Genomic DNA, 15,187 nt, shown 5'->3' on the forward strand with positions numbered 1-15,187 from the left:
GGTGAGGGGAAGGCTTCGGGGAAGGGTTAGGGTTAGGGTTCGGGCTAGGGTTAGGGTTAGGGGACGGGGACGGTTTAGGGTCCAGGTGAGGGTACGACAACGGTTTATGGGGAGCGTACGTGTGAGGGCGCGGGTTAGTGTGAGCGTACGGGTTAGGATTAGGGGACGGGTGAGGGGAAGGCTTCGGGGAAGGGTTAGGGTTAGGGTTCGGGCTAGGGTTAGGGTTCGGGGACGGGGACGGTTTAGGGTCCAGGTGAGGGTACGACAATGGTTTAGGGAGAGCGTACGTGTGAGGGCGCGGGTTAGTGTGAGCGTACGTGTTAGGATTAAAGGACGGGTGAGGGGAAAGCTTCGGGGAAGTGTTAGGGTTAGGGTTCGGGCTAGGGTTAGGGTTAGGGGACGGGGACGGTTTAGGGTCCAGGTGAGTGTACGACAACGGTTTAGGGGGAGCGTACGTGTGAGGGCGCGGGTTAGTGGGAGCATACGGGTTAGGATTAGGGGACGGGTGAAGGGAAGGCTTCGGGGAAGGGTTAGGGTTAGGGTTCGGGCTAGGGTTAGGGTTAGGGGACGGGGACGGTTTAGGGTCCAGGTGAGGGTACGACAACGGTTTCGGGGAGCGTACGTGTGAGGGCGCGGGTTAGTGTGAGCGTACGTGTTAGGATTAGGGGACGGGTGAGGGGAAGGCTTCGGGGAAGGGTTAGGTTTAGGGTTCGGTCTAGGGTTAGGGTTAGGGGACGGGGACGGTTTAGGGTCCAGGTGAGGGTACGACAACGGTTTAGGGGGAGCGTACGTGTGAGGGCGCGGGTTAGTGTGAGCGTACGGGTTAGGATTAGGGGACGGGTGAGGGGAAGGCTTCGGGGAAGGGTTAGGGTTAGGGTTCGGGCTAGGGTTAGGATTAGGGGACGGGGACGGTTTAGGGTCCAGGTGAGGGTACGACAACGGTTTAGGGGGAGCGTACGTGTGAGGGCGTGGGTTAGTGGGAGCGTACGGGTTAGGATTAGGGGACGGGTGAGGGGAAGGCTTCGGGGAAGGGTTAGGGTTAGGGTTCGGGCTAGTGTTAGGGTTAGGGGACGGGGATGGTTTAGGGTCCAGGTGAGGGTACGACAACGGTTTAGGGGGAGCGTACGTGTGAGGGCGCGGGTTAGTGGGAGCGTACGGGTTAGTATTAGGGGACGGGTGAGGGGAAGGCTTCGGGGAAGGGTTAGGGTTAGGGTTCGGGCTAGGGTTAGGGTTAGGGGACGGGGACGGTTTAGGGTCCAGGTGAGGGTACGACAACGGTTTCGGAGAGCGTACGTGTGAGGGCGCGGGTTAGTGTGAGCGTACGGGTTAGGATTAGGGGACGGGTGAGGGGAAGGCTTCGGGGAAGGGTTAGGGTTAGGGTTCGGGCTAGGGTTAGGGTTAGGGGACGGGGACGGTTTAGGGTCCAGGTGAGGGTACGACAACGGTTTAGGGGGAGCGTACGTGTGAGGGCGCGGGTTAGTGTGAGCGTACGGGTTAGGATTATGGGACGGGTGAGGGGAAGGCTTCGGGGAAGGGTTAGGGTTAGGGTTCCGGCTAGGGTTAGGGTTAGGGGACGGGGACGGTTTAGGGTCCAGGTGAGGGTACGACAACGGTTTAGGGGGAGTGTACGTGTGAGGGCGCGGGTTAGTGTGAGCGTACGTGTTAGGATTAGGGGACGGGTGAGGGGAAAGCTTCGGGGAAGTGTTAGGGTTAGGGTTCGGGCTAGGGTTAGGGTTAGGGGACGGGGACGGTTTAGGGTCCAGGTGAGGGTCCGACAACGGTTTAGTGGGAGCGTACGTGTGAGGGCGCGGGTTAGTGTGAGCGTACGGGTTAGGATTAGGGGACGGGTGAGGGGAAGGCTTCGGGGAAGGGTTAGGGTTAGGGTTCGGGCTAGGGTTAGGATTAGGGGACGGGGACGGTTTAGGGTCCAGGTGAGGGTACGACAACGGTTTAGGGGGAGCGTACGTGTGAGGGCGTGGGTTAGTGGGAGCGTACGGGTTAGGATTAGGGGACGGGTGAAGGGAAGGCTTCGGGGAAGGGTTAGGGTTAGGGTTCGGGCTAGTGTTAGGGTTAGGGGACGGGGACGGTTTAGGGTCCAGGTGAGGGTACGACAACGGTTTAGGGGGAGCGTACGTGTGAGGGCGCGGGTTAGTGGGAGCGTACGGGTTAGGATTAGGGGACGGGTGAGGGGAAGGCTTCGGGGAAGGGTTAGGGTTAGGGTTCGGGCTAGGGTTAGGGTTAGGGGACGGGGACGGTTTAGGGTCCAGGTGAGGGTACGACAACGGTTTCGGAGAGCGTACGTGTGAGGGCGCGGGTTAGTGTGAGCGTACGGGTTAGGATTAGGGGACGGGTGAGGGGAAGGCTTCGGGGAAGAGTTAGGGTTAGGGTTCGGGCTAGGGTTAGGGTTAGGGGACGGGGACGGTTTAGGGTCCAGGTGAGGGTACGACAACGGTTTAGGGGGAGCGTACGTGTGAGGGCACGGGTTAGTGTGAGCGTACGGGTTAGGATTATGGGACGGGTGAGGGGAAGGCTTCGGGGAAGGGTTAAGGTTAGGGTTCGGGCTAGGGTTAGTGTTAGGGGACGGGGACGGTGTAGGGTCCAGGTGAGGGTACGACAACGGTTTAGCGGGAGCGTACGTGGGAGGGCGTGGGTTAGTGGGAGCGTACGGGTTAGGATTAGGGGACGGGTGAAGGGAAGGCTTCGGGGAAGGGTTAGGGTTAGGGTTCGGGCTAGTGTTAGGGTTAGGGGACGGGGACGGTTTAGGGTCCAGGTGAGGGTACGACAACGGTTTAGGGGGAGCGTACGTGTGAGGGCGCGGGTTAGTGGGAGCGTACGGGTTAGGATTAGGGGACGGGTGAGGGGAAGGCTTCGGGGAAGGGTTAGGGTTAGGGTTCGGGCTAGGGTTAGGGTTAGGGGACGGGGACGGTTTAGGGTCCAGGTGAGGGTACGACAACGGTTTCGGAGAGCGTTCGTGTGAGGGCGCGGGTTAGTGTGAGCGTACGGGTTAGGATTAGGGGACGGGTGAGGGGAAGGCTTCGGGGAAGGGTTAGGGTTAGGGTTCGGGCTAGGGTTAGGGTTAGGGGACGGGGACGGTTTAGGGTCCAGGTGAGGGTACGACAACGGTTTAGGGGGAGCGTACGTGTGAGGGCACGGGTTAGTGTGAGCGTACGGGTTAGGATTATGGGACGGGTGAGGGGAAGGCTTCGGGGAAGGGTTAAGGTTAGGGTTCGGGCTAGGGTTAGTGTTAGGGGACGGGGACGGTGTAGGGTCCAGGTGAGGGTACGACAACGGTTTAGCGGGAGCGTACGTGTGAGGGCGCGGGTTAGTGTGAGCGTACGGGTTAGGATTAGGGGACGGGTGAGGGGAAGGCTTCGGGGAAGGGTTAGGGTTAGGGTTCGGGCTAGGGTTAGGGTTAGGGGACGGGGACAGTGTAGGGTCCAGGTGAGGGTACGACAACGGTTTAGGGGGAGCGTACGTGTGAGGGTGCGGGTTAGTGTGAGCGTACGGGTTAGGATTAGGGGACAGGTGAGGGGAAGGCTTCGGGGAAGGATTAGGGTTAGGGTTCGGGCTAGGGTTAGGGTTAGGGGACGGGGACGGTTTAGGGTCCAGGTGAGGGTACGACAACGGTTTAGGGGGAGCGTACGTGTGAGGGCGCAGGTTAGTGTGAGCGTACGGGTTAGGATTAGGGGACGGGTGAGGGGAAGGCTTCGGGGAAGGGTTAGGGTTAGGGTTCGGGCTAGGGTTAGGGTTCGGGGACGGGGACGGTTTAGGGTCCAGGTGAGGGTACGACAATGGTTTAGGGAGAGCGTACGTGTGAGGGCGCGGGTTCGTGTGAGCGTACGTGTTAGGATTAGGGGACGGGTGAGGGGAAAGCTTCGGGGAAGTGTTAGGGTTAGGGTTCGGGCTAGGGTTAGGGTTAGGGGACGGGGACAGTTTAGGGTCCAGGTGAGTGTACGACAACGGTTTAGGGGGAGCGTACGTGTGAGGGCGCGGGTTAGTGGGAGCATACGGGTTAGGATTAGGGGACGGGTGAGGGGAAGGCTTCGGGGAAGGGTTAGGGTTAGGGTTCGGGCTAGGGTTAGGGTTAGGGGACGGGGACGGTTTAGGGTCCAGGTGAGGGTACGACAACGGTTTCGGGGAGCGTACGTGTGAGGGCGCGGGTTAGTGTGAGCGTACGTGTTAGGATTATGGGACGGGTGAGGGGAAGGCTTCGGGGAAGGGTTAGGGTTAGGGTTCGGTCTAGGGTTAGGGTTAGGGGACGGGGACGGTTTAGGGTCCAGGTGAGGGTACGACAACGGTTTAGGGGGAGCGTACGTGTGAGGGCGCGGGTTAGTGTGAGCGTACGGGTTAGGATTAGGGGACGGGTGAGGGGAAGGCTTCGGGGAAGGGTTAGGGTTAGGGTTCGGGCTAGGGTTAGGGTTAGGGGACGGGGACGGTTTAGGGTCCAGGTGAGGGTACGACAACGGTTTAGGGGGAGCGTACGTGTGAGGGCGTGGGTTAGTGGGAGCGTACGGGTTAGGATTAGGGGACGGGTGAGGGGAAGGCTTCGGGGAAGGGTTAGGGTTAGGGTTCGGGCTAGTGTTAGGGTTAGGGGACGGGGACGGTTTAGGGTCCAGGTGAGGGTACGACAACGGTTTAGGGGGAGCGTACGTGTGAGGGCGCGGGTTAGTGTGAGCGTACGTGTTAGGATTAGGGGACGGGTGAGGGGAAAGCTTCGGGGAAGTGTTAGGGTTAGGGTTCGGGCTAGGGTTAGGGTTAGGGGACGGGGACGGTTTAGGGTCCAGGTGAGTGTACGACAATGGTTTAGGGGGAGCGTACGTGTGAGGGCGCGGGTTAGTGTGAGCGTACGGGTTAGGATTAGGGGACGGGTGAGGGGAAGGCTTCGGGGAAGGGTGAGGGGAAGGCTTCGGGGAAGGGTTAGGGTTAGGGTTCGGGCTAGGGTTAGGGTTAGGGGACGGGGACGGTTTAGGGTCCAGGTGAGGGTCCGACAACGGTTTAGGGGGAGCGTACGTGTGAGGGCGCGGGTTAGGGTGAGCGTACGGGTTAGGATTAGGGGACGGGTGAGGGGAAGGCTTCGGGGAAGGGTTAGGGTTAGGGTTCGGGTTAGGGTTAGTGTTAGGGGACGGGGACGGTTTAGGGTCCAGGTGAGGGTACGACAACGGTTTAGGGGGAGCGTACGTGTGAGGGCACGGGTTAGTGTGAGCGTACGGGTTAGGATTAGGGGACGGGTGAGGGGAAGGCTTCGGGGAAGGGTTAGGGTTAGGGTTCGGGCTAGGGTTAGGGTTAGGGGACGGGGACGGTTTAGGGTCCAGGTGAGGGTACGACAACGGTTTAGGGGGAGTGTACGTGTGAGGGCGCGGGTTAGTGTGAGCGTACGTGTTAGGATTAGGGGACGGGTGAGGGGAAAGCTTCGGGGAAGTGTTAGGGTTAGGGTTCGGGCTAGGGTTAGGGTTAGGATTAGGGGACGGGGACGGTTTAGGGTCCAGGTGAGGGTCCGACAACGGTTTAGTGGGAGCGTACGTGTGAGGGCGCGGGTTAGTGTGAGCGTACGGGTTAGGATTAGGGGACGGGTGAGGGGAAGGCTTCGGGGAAGGGTTAGGGTTAGGGTTCGGGCTAGGGTTAGGGTTCGGGGACGGGGACGGTTTAGGGTCCAGGTGAGGGTACGACAACGTTTTAGGGGGAGCGTACGTGTGAGGGCGCGGGTTAGTGTGAGCGTACGTGTTAGGATTAGGGGACGGGTGAGGGGAAAGCTTCGGGGAAGTGTTAGGGTTAGGGTTCGGGCTAGGGTTAGGGTTAGGGGACGGGGACGGTTTAGGGTCCAGGTGAGTGTACGACAATGGTTTAGGGGGAGCGTACGTGTGAGGGCGCTGGTTAGTGTGAGCGTACGGGTTAGGATTAGGGGACGGGTGAGGGGAAGGCTTCGGGGAAGGGTGAGGGGAAGGCTTCGGGGAAGGGTTAGGGTTAGGGTTCGGGCTAGGGTTAGGGTTAGGGGACGGGGACGGTTTAGGGTCCAGGTGAGGGTACGACAACGGTTTAGGGGGAGCGTACGTGTGAGGGCGCGGGTTAGTGTGAGCGTACGTGTTAGGATTAGGGGACGGGTGAGGGGAAGGCTTCGGGGAAGGGTTAGGTTTAGGGTTCGGTCTAGGGTTAGGGTTAGGGGACGGGGACGGTTTAGGGTCCAGGTGAGGGTACGACAACGGTTTAGGGGGAGCGTACGTGTGAGGGCGCGGGTTAGTGTGAGCGTACGGGTTAGGATTAGGGGACGGGTGAGGGGAAGGCTTCGGGGAAGGGTTAGGGTTAGGGTTCGGGCTAGGGTTAGGGTTAGGGGACGGGGACGGTTTAGGGTCCAGGTGAGGGTACGACAACGGTTTAGGGGGAGCGTACGTGTGAGGGCGTGGGTTAGTGGGAGCGTACGGGTTAGGATTAGGGGACGGGTGAGGGGAAGGCTTCGGGAAGGGTTAGGGTTAGGGTTCGGGCTAGTGTTAGGGTTAGGGGACGGGGACGGTTTAGGGTCCAGGTGAGGGTACGACAACGGTTTAGGGGGAGCGTACGTGTGAGGGCGCGGGTTAGTGTGAGCGTACGTGTTAGGATTAGGGGACGGGTGAGGGGAAAGCTTCGGGGAAGTGTTAGGGTTAGGGTTCGGGCTAGGGTTAGGGTTAGGGGACGGGGACGGTTTAGGGTCCAGGTGAGGGTCCGACAACGGTTTAGTGGGAGCGTACGTGTGAGGGCGCGGGTTAGTGTGAGCGTACGGGTTAGGATTAGGGGACGGGTGAGGGGAAGGCTTCGGGGAAGGGTTAGGGTTAGGGTTCGGGCTAGGGTTAGGATTAGGGGACGGGGACGGTTTAGGGTCCAGGTGAGGGTACGACAACGGTTTAGGGGGAGCGTACGTGTGAGGGCGTGGGTTAGTGGGAGCGTACGGGTTAGGATTAGGGGACGGGTGAAGGGAAGGCTTCGGGGAAGGGTTAGGGTTAGGGTTCGGGCTAGTGTTAGGGTTAGGGGACGGGGACGGTTTAGGGTCCAGGTGAGGGTACGACAACGGTTTAGGGGGAGCGTACGTGTGAGGGCGCGGGTTAGTGGGAGCGTACGGGTTAGGATTAGGGGACGGGTGAGGGGAAGGCTTCGGGGAAGGGTTAGGGTTAGGGTTCGGGCTAGGGTTAGGGTTAGGGGACGGGGACGGTTTAGGGTCCAGGTGAGGGTACGACAACGGTTTCGGAGAGCGTACGTGTGAGGGCGCGGGTTAGTGTGAGCGTACGGGTTAGGATTAGGGGACGGGTGAGGGGAAGGTTTCGGGGAAGGGTTAGGGTTAGGGTTCGGGCTAGGGTTAGGGTTAGGGGACGGGGACGGTTTAGGGTCCAGGTGAGGGTACGACAACGGTTTAGGGGGAGCGTACGTGTGAGGGCACGGGTTAGTGTGAGCGTACGGGTTAGGATTATGGGACGGGTGAGGGGAAGGCTTCGGGGAAGGGTTAAGGTTAGGGTTCGGGCTAGGGTTAGTGTTAGGGGACGGGGACGGTGTAGGGTCCAGGTGAGGGTACGACAACGGTTTAGCGGGAGCGTACGTGTGAGGGCGCGGGTTAGTGTGAGCGTACGGGTTAGGATTAGGGGACGGGTGAGGGGAAGGCTTCGGGGAAGGGTTAGGTTTAGGGTTCGGGCTAGGGTTAGGGTTAGGGGACGGGGACAGTGTAGGGTCCAGGTGAGGGTACGACAACGGTTTAGGGGGAGCGTACGTGTGAGGGTGCGGGTTAGTGTGAGCGTACGGGTTAGGATTAGGGGACGGGTGAGGGGAAGGCTTCGGGGAAGGATTAGGGTTAGGGTTCGGGCTAGGGTTAGGGTTAGGGGACGGGGACGGTTTAGGGTCCAGGTGAGGGTACGACAACGGTTTAGGGGGAGCGTACGTGTGAGGGCGCAGGTTAGTGTGAGCGTACGGGTTAGGATTAGGGGACGGGTGAGGGGAAGGCTTCGGGGAAGGGTTAGGGTTAGGGTTCGGGCTAGGGTTAGGGTTCGGGGACGGGGACGGTTTAGGGTCCAGGTGAGGGTACGACAATGGTTTAGGGAGAGCGTACGTGTGAGGGCGCGGGTTCGAGTGAGCGTACGTGTTAGGATTAGGGGACGGGTGAGGGGAAAGCTTCGGGGAAGTGTTAGGGTTAGGGTTCGGGCTAGGGTTAGGGTTAGGGGACGGGGACAGTTTAGGGTCCAGGTGAGTGTACGACAACGGTTTAGGGGGAGCGTACGTGTGAGGGCGCGGGTTAGTGGGAGCATACGGGTTAGGATTAGGGGACGGGTGAGGGGAAGGCTTCGGGGAAGGGTTAGGGTTAGGGTTCGGGCTAGGGTTAGGGTTAGGGGACGGGGACGGTTTAGGGTCCAGGTGAGGGTACGACAACGGTTTCGGGGAGCGTACGTGTGAGGGCGCGGGTTAGTGTGAGCGTACGTGTTAGGATTATGGGACGGATGAGGGGAAGGCTTCGGGGAAGGGTTAGGGTTAGGGTTCGGTCTAGGGTTAGGGTTAGGGGACGGGGACGGTTTAGGGTCCAGGTGAGGGTACGACAACGGTTTAGGGGGAGCGTACGTGTGAGGGCGCGGGTTAGTGTGAGCGTACGGGTTAGGATTAGGGGACGGGTGAGGGGAAGGCTTCGGGGAAGGGTTAGGGTTAGGGTTCGGGCTAGGGTTAGGGTTAGGGGACGGGGACGGTTTAGGGTCCAGGTGAGGGTACGACAACGGTTTAGGGGGAGCGTACGTGTGAGGGCGTGGGTTAGTGGGAGCGTACGGGTTAGGATTAGGGGACGGGTGAGGGGAAGGCTTCGGGGAAGGGTTAGGGTTAGGGTTCGGGCTAGTGTTAGGGTTAGGGGACGGGGACGGTTTAGGGTCCAGGTGAGGGTACGACAACGGTTTAGGGGGAGCGTACGTGTGAGGGCGCGGGTTAGTGTGAGCGTACGTGTTAGGATTAGGGGACGGGTGAGGGGAAAGCTTCGGGGAAGTGTTAGGGTTAGGGTTCGGGCTAGGGTTAGGGTTAGGGGACGGGGACGGTTTAGGGTCCAGGTGAGTGTACGACAATGGTTTAGGGGGAGCGTACGTGTGAGGGCGCGGGTTAGTGTGAGCGTACGGGTTAGGATTAGGGGACGGGTGAGGGGAAGGCTTCGGGGAAGGGTGAGGGGAAGGCTTCGGGGAAGGGTTAGGGTTAGGGTTCGGGCTAGGGTTAGGGTTAGGGGACGGGGACGGTTTAGGGTCCAGGTGAGGGTCCGACAACGGTTTAGGGGGAGCGTACGTGTGAGGGCGCGGGTTAGGGTGAGCGTACGGGTTAGGATTAGGGGACGGGTGAGGGGAAGGCTTCGGGGAAGGGTTAGGGTTAGGGTTCGGGTTAGGGTTAGTGTTAGGGGACGGGGACGGTTTAGGGTCCAGGTGAGGGTACGACAACGGTTTAGGGGGAGCGTACGTGTGAGGGCACGGGTTAGTGTGAGCGTACGGGTTAGGATTAGGGGACGGGTGAGGGGAAGGCTTCGGGGAAGGGTTAGGGTTAGGGTTCGGGCTAGGGTTAGGGTTAGGGGACGGGGACGGTTTAGGGTCCAGGTGAGGGTACGACAACGGTTTAGGGGGAGTGTACGTGTGAGGGCGCGGGTTAGTGTGAGCGTACGTGTTAGGATTAGGGGACGGGTGAGGGGAAAGCTTCGGGGAAGTGTTAGGGTTAGGGTTCGGGCTAGGGTTAGGGTTAGGATTAGGGGACGGGGACGGTTTAGGGTCCAGGTGAGGGTCCGACAACGGTTTAGTGGGAGCGTACGTGTGAGGGCGCGGGTTAGTGTGAGCGTACGGGTTAGGATTAGGGGACGGGTGAGGGGAAGGCTTCGGGGAAGGGTTAGGGTTAGGGTTCGGGCTAGGGTTAGGGTTCGGGGACGGGGACGGTTTAGGGTCCAGGTGAGGGTACGACAACGGTTTAGGGGGAGCGTACGTGTGAGGGCGCGGGTTAGTGTGAGCGTACGTGTTAGGATTAGGGGACGGGTGAGGGGAAAGCTTCGGGGAAGTGTTAGGGTTAGGGTTCGGGCTAGGGTTAGGGTTAGGGGACGGGGACGGTTTAGGGTCCAGGTGAGTGTACGACAATGGTTTAGGGGGAGCGTACGTGTGAGGGCGCTGGTTAGTGTGAGCGTACGGGTTAGGATTAGGGGACGGGTGAGGGGAAGGCTTCGGGGAAGGGTGAGGGGAAGGCTTCGGGGAAGGGTTAGGGTTAGGGTTCGGGCTAGGGTTAGGGTTAGGGGACGGGGACGGTTTAGGGTCCAGGTGAGGGTACGACAACGGTTTAGGGGGAGCGTACGTGTGAGGGCGCGGGTTAGTGTGAGCGTACGTGTTAGGATTAGGGGACGGGTGAGGGGAAGGCTTCGGGGAAGGGTTAGGTTTAGGGTTCGGTCTAGGGTTAGGGTTAGGGGACGGGGACGGTTTAGGGTCCAGGTGAGGGTACGACAACGGTTTAGGGGGAGCGTACGTGTGAGGGCGCGGGTTAGTGTGAGCGTACGGGTTAGGATTAGGGGACGGGTGAGGGGAAGGCTTCGGGGAAGGGTTAGGGTTAGGTTTCGGGCTAGGGTTAGGATTAGGGGACGGGGACGGTTTAGGGTCCAGGTGAGGGTACGACAACGGTTTAGGGGGAGCGTACGTGTGAGGGCGTGGGTTAGTGGGAGCGTACGGGTTAGGATTAGGGGACGGGTGAGGGGAAGGCTTCGGGGAAGGGTTAGGGTTAGGGTTCGGGCTAGTGTTAGGGTTAGGGGACGGGGATGGTTTAGGGTCCAGGTGAGGGTACGACAACGGTTTAGGGGGAGCGTACGTGTGAGGGCGCGGGTTAGTGGGAGCGTACGGGTTAGGATTAGGGGACGGGTGAGGGGAAGGCTTCGGGGAAGGGTTAGGGTTAGGGTTCGGGCTAGGGTTAGGGTTAGGGGACGGGGACGGTTTAGGGTCCAGGTATGTGTACGACAACGGTTTAGGGGGAGCGTACGTGTGAGGGCGCGGGTTAGTGGGAGCATACGGGTTAGGATTAGGGGACGGGTGAGGGGAAGGCTTCGGGGAAGGGTTAGGGTTAGGGTTCGGGCTAGGGTTAGGGTTAGGGGACGGGGACGGTTTAGGGTCCAGGTGAGGGTACGACAACGGTTTCGGGGAGCGTACGTGTGAGGGCACGGATTAGTGTGAGCGTACGTGTTAGGATTAGGGGACGGGTGAGGGGAAGGCTTCGGGGAAGGGTTAGGGTTAGGGTTCGGTCTAGGGTTAGGGTTAGGGGACGGGGACGGTTTAGGGTCCAGGTGAGGGTACGACAACGGTTTAGGGGGAGCGTACGTGTGAGGGCGCGGGTTAGTGTGAGCGTACGGGTTAGGATTAGGGGACGGGTGAGGGGAAGGCTTCGGGGAAGGGTTAGGGTTAGGGTTCGGGCTAGGGTTAGGGTTAGGGGACGGGGACGGTTTTGGGTCCAGGTGAGGGTACGACAACGGTTTAGGGGGAGCGTACGTGTGAGGGCGTGGGTTAGTGGGAGCGTACGGGTTAGGATTAGGGGACGGGTGAGGGGAAGGCTTCGGGGAAGGGTTAGGGTTAGGGTTCGGGCTAGTGTTAGGGTTAGGGGACGGGGACGGTTTAGGGTCCAGGTGAGGGTACGACAACGGTTTAGGGGGAGCGTACGTGTGAGGGCGCGGGTTAGTGGGAGCGTACGGGTTAGGATTAGGGGACGGGTGAGGGGAAGGCTTCGGGGAAGGGTTAGGGTTAGGGTTCGGGCTAGGGTTAGGGTTAGGGGACGGGGACGGTTTAGGGTCCAGGTGAGGGTACGACAACGGTTGAGGGGGAGCGTACGTGTGAGGGCGCGGGTTAGTGTGAGCGTACGGGTTAGGATTAGGGGACGGGTGAGGGGAAGGCTTCGGGGAAGTGTTAGGGTTAGGGTTCGGGCTAGGGTTAGGGTTAGGGGACGGGGACGGTTTAGGGTCCAGGTGAGGGTCCGACAACGGTTTAGGGGGAGCGTACGTGTGAGGGCGCGGGTTAGTGTGAGCGTACGGGTTAGGATTAGGGGACGGGTGAGGGGAAGGCTTCAGGGAAGGGTTAGGGTTAGGGTTCGGGCTAGGATTAGGGTTAGGTGACGGGGACGGTTTAGGGTCCAGGTGAGGGTACGACAACGGTTTAGGGGGAGCGTACGTGTGAGGGCGCGGGTTAGTGTGAGCGTACGGGTTAGGATTAGGGGACGGGTGACGGGAAGGCTTCGGGGAAGGGTTAGGGTTAGGGTTCGGGCTAGGGTTAGGGTTAGGGGACGGGGACGGTTTAGGGTCCAGGTGAGGGTCCGACAACGGTTTAAGGGGAGCGTACGTGTGAAGGCGCGGGTTAGTGTGAGCGTACGGGTTAGGATTAGGGGACGGGTGAGGGGAAGGCTTCGGGGAAGGGTTAGGGTTAGGGTTCGGGCTAGGGTTAGGGTTAGGGGACGGGGACGGTTTAGGGTCCAGGTGAGGGTACGACAACGGTTTAGGGGGAGCGTACGTGTGAGGGCACGGGTTAGTGTGAGCGTACGGGTTAGGATTAGGAGACGGGTGAGGGGAAGGCTTCGGGGAAGGGTTAGGGTTAGGGTTCGGGCTAGGGTTCGGGTTAGGGGACGGGGACGGTTTAGGGTCCAGGTGAGGGTACGACAACGGTTTAGGGGGAGCGTACGTGTGAGGGTGCGAGTTAGTGTGAACTTACGGGTTAGGATTAGGGGACGGGTGAGGGGAAGGCTTCGGGGAAGGGTTAGGGTTAGGGTTCGGGCTAGGGTTAGGGTTAGGAGACGGGGACGGTTTAGAGTCCAGGTGAGGGTACGACAACGGTTTAGGGGTAGCGTACGTGTGAGGGCGCTGGTTAGTGTGAGCGTACGGGTTAGGATTACGGGACGGGTGAGGGGAAGGCTTCGGGGAAGGGTTAGGGTTAGGGTTCGGGCTAGGGTTAGGGTTACGGGACGGGGACGGTTTAGGGTCCAGGTGAGGGTACGACAACGGTTTAGGGTGAGCGTACGTGTGAGGGCGCGGGTTAGTGTGAGCGTACGGGTTAGGATTAGGGGACGGGTGAGGGGAAGGCTTCGGGGAAGGGTTAGGGTTAGGGTTCGGGCTAGGGTTAGGGTTAGGGGACGGGGATGGTTTAGGGTCCAGGTGAGGGTACGACAACGGTTTAGGGGGAGAGTACGTGTGAGGGCGCGGGTTAGTGTGAGCGTACGGGTTAGGATTAGGGGACGGGTGAGGGGAAGGCTTCGGGGAAGGGTTAGGGTTAGGGTTCGGGCTAGGGTAAGGGTTAGGGGACGGGGACGGTTTAGGGTCCAGGTGAGGGTACGACAACGGTTTAGGGGGAGCGTACGTGTGAGGGCGCGGGTTAGTGTGAGCGTACGGGTTAGGATTAGGGGACGGGTGAGGGGAAGGCTTCGGGGAAGTGTTAGGGTTAGGGTTCGGGCTAGGGTTAGGGTTAGGGGACGGGGACGGTTTAGGGTCCAGGTGAGGGTACGACAACGGTTTAGGGGGAGCGTACGTGTGAGGGCGTGGGTTAGTGTGAGCGTACGGGTTAGGATTAGGGGACGGGTGAGGGGAAGGCTTCGGGAAAGGGTTAGGGTTAGGGTTCGGGCTAGGGTTAGGGTTAGGGGACGGGGACGGTTTAGGGTCCAGGTGAGGGTACGACAACGGTTTAGGGGGAGCGTACGTGTGAGGGCGCGGGTTAGTGTGAGCGTACGGGTTAGGATTAGGGGACGGGTGAGGGGAAGGCTTCGGGGAAGGGTTAGGGTTAGGGTTCGGGCTAGGGTTAGTGTTAGGGGACGGGGACGGTTTAGGGTCCAGGTGAGGGTACGAGAACGGTTTAGGGGGAGCGTACGTGTGAGGGCGCGGGTTAGTGTGAGCGTACGGGTTAGGATTAGGGGACGGGTGAGGGGAAGGCTTCGGGGAAGGGTTAGGGTTAGGGTTCGGGCTAGGGTTAGGATTAGGGGACGGGGACGGTTTAGGGTCCAGGTGAGGGTACGACAACGGTTTAGGGGGAGCGTACGTGTGAGGGCGTGGGTTAGTGGGAGCGTACGGGTTAGGATTAGGGGACGGGTGAGGGGAAGGCTTCGGGGAAGTGTTAGGGTTAGGGTTCGGGCTAGTGTTAGGGTTAGGGGACGGGGATGGTTTAGGGTCCAGGTGAGGGTACGACAACGGTTTAGGGGGAGCGTACGTGTGAGGGCGCGGGTTAGTGGGAGCGTACGGGTTAGGATTAGGGGACGGGTGAGGGGAAGGCTTCGGGGAAGGGTTAGGGTTAGGGTTCGGGCTAGGGTTAGGGTTAGGGGACGGGGACGGTTTAGGGTCCAGGTGAGGGTACGACAACGGTTTCGGAGAGCGTACGTGTGAGGGCGCGGGTTAGTGTGAGCGTACGGGTTAGGATTAGGGGACGGGTGAGGGGAAGGCTTCGGGGAAGGGTTAGGGTTAGGGTTCGGGCTAGGGTTAGGGTTAGGGGACGGGGACGGTTTAGGGTCCAGGTGAGGGTACGACAACGGTTTAGGGGGAGCGTACGTGTGAGGGCGCGGGTTAGTGTGAGCGTACGGGTTAGGATTATGGGACGGGTGAGGGGAAGGCTTCGGGGAAGGGTTAGGGTTAGGGTTCGGGCTAGGGTTAGGGTTAGGGGACGGGGACGGTTTAGGGTCCAGGTGAGGGTACGACAACGGTTTAGGGGGAGTGTACGTGTGAGGGCGCGGGTTAGTGTGAGCGTACGTGTTAGGATTAGGGGACGGGTGAGGGGAAAGCTTCGGGGAAGTGTTAGGGTTAGGGTTCGGGCTAGGGTTAGGGTTAGGGGACGGGGACGGTTTAGGGTCCAGGTGAGGGTCCGACAACGGTTTAGTGGGAGCGTACGTGTGAGGGCGCGGGTTAGTGTGAGCGTACGGGTTAGGATTAGGGGACGGGTGAGGGGAAGGCTTCGGGGAAGGGTTAGGGTTAGGGTTCGGGCTAGGGTTAGGGTTCGGGGACGGGGACGGTTTAGGGTCCAGGTGAGGGTACGACAACGGTTTAGGGGGAGCGTACGTGTGAGGGCGCGGGTTAGTGTGAGCGTACGTGTTAGGATTAGGGGACGGGTGAGGGGAAAGCTTCGGGGAAGTGTTAGGGTAAGGGTTCGGGCTAGGGTTAGGGTTAGGTGACGGGGACGGTTTAGGGTCCAGGTGAGTGTACGACAATGGTTTAGGGGGAGCGTACGTGTGAGGGCGCTGGTTA

Source organism: Leucopleurus acutus (assembly GCF_964270905.1).
Source record: "Leucopleurus acutus genome assembly, chromosome: 19".
Classification (NCBI taxonomy): Eukaryota; Metazoa; Chordata; class Mammalia; order Artiodactyla; family Delphinidae; genus Leucopleurus; species Leucopleurus acutus.